At 35.9% G+C, this 4452-nt stretch overlaps 1 protein-coding gene across 1 annotated transcript in view; it reads right to left on the bottom strand.

The window, feature by feature from the left end:
• The window catches only part of CCDC150 (coiled-coil domain containing 150), a 113599-nt gene that overhangs the window by 51458 nt on the left and 57689 nt on the right, over window positions 1-4452 (bottom strand). The window lies entirely within an intron of this gene.

The following is a 4452-nucleotide window of genomic DNA, read 5'->3' on the forward strand; positions in this document are numbered from 1 at the left end:
TTTTTTTTTACTTTTCCAAGAGGGTAGTGTACTGGGGGGAGGGTTGGGAGGGGAGAAAAGTGCAACAATGAATGAATGGAAACACTCCCCCCCCCAAAAAAAAGGAAAATGTTCACAACTACTAGACAACAGGAACACTTCGGTGACCATTGTAAGAAAGGATTTTTTAAAAAATATCTTAAAAATAAAATAAATTGGTTTTAGTATTCAAACTCATTGCTTTATCAACCACTCAGCATAATGACTGAATTTCTTATCATTCACAAAGCCTTTAATAATCATAATTTTTTCATTGTATTTTTTGTTATACTTTGTTGAGGAAATCAGCATACAATACAGTTTCTTATTAAAATTTGAGTTTCATTTGTATTTATTATAAAAGTCACTGCTAGTAATCAAACATGGCCATTTTCACATTCAATCTCACTATTATCTTTTAAGAACAGAAAGTACTGATGTTTGTTGTATACCAACGTTATTGGCATAAACTGTGGGGATAAGAAATAAATCAATACATAATCAAACAAGATTTGGAATATAAACTCTCAATCCCCCATCAATTGAATAGTTGCACTATGCTCCTTAGAAGTAAAGATTGGGACTCAGTCTCAAATACTTTGGCCATGTTGTTAAGAGGGCCAATACTTAGAAAAGGGTATCCTGCCTGTAAAGTAGAGAGTCAGTGGAAGAGAGGAAGACTCTCAATGAGACAGACTGGCACAGTGATTTCAAAGAAAGGCTTAAACCAGCAGAGATTGTGAAGCAGGCACAGGATCTATCAGAGGTTTATTTCTTATATGTACATAGGATCATTAGGGAGCTCTCGTGGCCTAGTGGCAGGAAGCTGTGCTGCAATCCTGAAGGCAAGCCATTCAAGACTACAAGCCGCTCTGCAAAAGGATGGGCAATCTCCTCCCGTGCAATTAACTCCCTCCGAAAAGCCGCAGGAGGGTCAGCTATTGGTTGGTTCTGCCTTGATGACACACAACAACAACAACAACAACAACAATGATGGGTCATTATATCAGAGTTAACTTGATGGCACCTAACAACAACTACAATATGAATCATTTGTAGTAAATCTTGAACTCAAAGTTCATAAATGTTGGTAAACGTCCTATATTGACATAATTCATTATCTCTGGTTTATATTTGCTTAACCTGTGTGAAGGAGGCCTTTAAAAATTCTACAAATGTTAGTAGCTATTTGTTTCCTGCCTTATGTATATTACCTTATTAAACTTCAAAATTTGCCAATATATGGCCATTTTCAAGAGATTAGAAAATGAGGCCCAGAGAATCATGCCAAAGGTTACAGTTAGATATCTGCCTTAAAGCCACAGAAATTGCAAAGGATTGAGATCTAGTCTCTGTAATCTTTTAGAGTTGAAGTGATGAGCAGTTTATATGACAAAGCTTGAAAGAATTGGGCTCAGATTAAGTCAGGCTCACATTAAGGATTTCTATGGAATTTTCAACATTATTTGCATTTTATTGAGGAAAAAAGCATTTTTCCCCCAAGTTTTCAAAAGCCCACAGAAAACCTTGCTGTTAAACAGAACAATAATGACTTCAAATCCCCTTCACATGTAAATGGTGTTTAAAAGAACTCTCCCAGTTTTTGTTTCTTGCATTGGTCTTGTCAAATCTCTTTTAGATATCACACCAGGTACTGACTGCCTAATTAAAGGAGGGAACTGTCTGGTAAGGAAAAAATAATTACACTTATTCTTCATAATTACAGAAGAAAATATTTAAGTACATTAGAATATTTATGCTTTTCAGCTCTAAAGAGCATTGATGCATGCAGACGTTGAATAGCTTCCTTAAATTCTTTTTCATTCTTAAGTGCTTTGTTCTTAAACTCTGTAGGAATCTCTGCTATATTTAGCCTGATTCAAGATTTACATATTTTAAAATAAACCCCATCTCTTCACTTCTGAATTTCTTAAAGTTTATTACCCATTGATTTGTATTTAGACTGACCTTTTTATACCCACCCCATGGTAATCAGAAGTCATTCGCTGATGCTCTGTGCAAGCAATTTCATCTAATAGGTGCTTATTCTCTTCCTCTAGAATGGTCAGTTTATGCATTAGTGCATTTATGTCAATCTTTGAAAAAGGAGAAAAGAAACAATTTATGCCAGATGCTAAAATAATCTCATTCTAAAAATAACAATTATAATTATAAAAAGATGTATCTTATGTATATATTCTTCTGCCTCTAAATGCAAGAGTATTACCAGGCAAGTATTTAAAACCATCTCAAGAACAAATTTGAGGGAATGAACACTAATGAATGACCAGACGAGCTGAGAGATTATATCATCCATGAAGAAAGCAAAAAGTCATTACAAAAACAGAAGGAAGAAAAGACCGCAATGGATGTCAGAAGAGACTCTGAATATTGCATTAGAATGCCAAGAAGCCAAAACTAAGAAAAGAAATCAGGGAAGTTAAAGAGTTGAGTGGAAGATTTCAAAAGGCAGCTTGTGAAGACAAAGTAAAATATTATAAGGAAATGTACAAACAGGTGGAGTCAGAAAATCAAAAGAAAAGAACTTGGTCAGCATTTCTCAAGCTGAAGAAACTGAATAAATCTGAGCCTGGAGCCGCAATACTTAAAGATGTTATGGGCAAATAGTGAATGATCCAGTAAGCATCAAAAGATGATGAAAGGAATACACAGAATTTCTGTACCAAAAACAATTGTTTGATACAGAACCATTTCAGGAAGTAGCATATGATCAAGAACTAGCGGTAATAAAGTAAGAAGTTCACAGTGCTATGAAAGAATTGGGGGGAAAAATTTACAAGCTGAACAGATCATTCAGGAGGCAGGGCTTTATGAAGAAAAATGTAGGATCAGGATTGGAGGAAGAGGTATCAACAACCTGTGTTATGGAGATGACACAGCTTTGCTTACTGAAACTGAGAAGGATCTGAGGTTTATGCTGCAGAAGGTCAAGGATTGCAGTCTTCAATATTGTTTGAAGCTCAACATAAAAAAAAAGATCCTCACCAACAGGCTAATAGGCAGCATCATGACAGATGAAGAAAAGATTGAGGCTAATGATTTCAGCTTGCTCAGATCCACAATCAACACTGTTGGCATCAACAGTCAAGAAATGAAAAGATGAGTTGCATTGGGAAAATGTGCTGTCAAGGACCTCTCTATAGTTCTAAAGAGCAACAATGTCCCTCTAAAGACCAAGATGCACCTGATCCAGGTCACAATCTTTGCAATTACTTGTTTTACATCTGAGAGCTGTACAATAACTGGAAAAAGTTAACTTGGAAAAGTAAAAGAAAAATACAATCATTGTTTTACAATCCCTCCCCCCAGGTCCACTCCACTATAAAGCCTTCGCTCTGGACTCCTGTCATGACAAAAATATCTAATAATTTTCCCTCTTAAAAACAGTTTTCTCCATCTCACCCCAGTAAGAATAACAAAATTTAACAGAGCAGCAAGCATCAAATGCTGGCAAGGTTGCAGAGAAGCTGGAATACTCATTCACTGTTGGTAGGAGTGTAAAATGGTGCAACCACTATGAAAGGTGGTATGGTGCTTTCTCAAAAAGTTGCAAATAGAAATACCATTTGATCCAGCAATTCCACTACCTGGAATATACCCTAAAGAAACCATAACTGCCACACAGGCAGATATATGCACACCCATGTTTACTGCGGCTTTGTTCACAATAGCAAAGAGTTGGAAACAACTTAAGTGCCCATCAACAAATGAATGGATAGAGAAGCTCTTGTATATTCACACAATGGAATACTATACTGTATTGAAAAATGAGGAACTCATGAAATATTGATAAAAATGGGTGACCCTTGAGGACATTATGCTGAGTGAAATATCTCAGTCACAAAAGGACAAATAAAACATAGTGCCATTGTTGTAGAACGGGACACACATCAGGGTTGGGGTGTTGTATACTGCATTGAAAAAGATGAGGGAGAGAAGAGTTTAAAAGTGATGTATGATTGGGTATTATGGTTATGACAAGAGTCAAGAATGAAGGTTGCATAGTGGAGTGAGTATACTCAGGGCAGGGGGAGGGGGTAATTGTATACCAATGAAAGAATTCTTTTACTTTTCAAAGAGAAGAGCAAATTGGGAGGGAAGGGGAGTGCAGGCCGAAAAATGCAACAATGAATGAATGGAAATCCAAAGTCTCTGTAAATGTTCATTAAATTAATTTTCAAAAAAATTAGAAAAAATATAACTTTAAGAAGAATGCAAATAAAAAAGAATTTATTCCAAAATATGGAACTTTGTATAACCATTATAATTTGATTTAATAATGTGCAAGTATCCTTCAGTCCCAAGAACTTATACTGGGGGGGGGCGGTGGGGAGGGCTGGGCAGGGAGAAAAGTGCAACAATGAATGAATGGAAACCTAAAATCTCTGTAAAAGTTCATTAAAATTATTAAAA

Source organism: Elephantulus edwardii, unplaced genomic scaffold (assembly GCF_000299155.1).
Source record: "Elephantulus edwardii isolate Elephantulus edwardi_28Jun2011 unplaced genomic scaffold, EleEdw1.0 scaffold00001, whole genome shotgun sequence".
In the NCBI taxonomy this organism is placed as follows: Eukaryota; Metazoa; Chordata; class Mammalia; order Macroscelidea; family Macroscelididae; genus Elephantulus; species Elephantulus edwardii.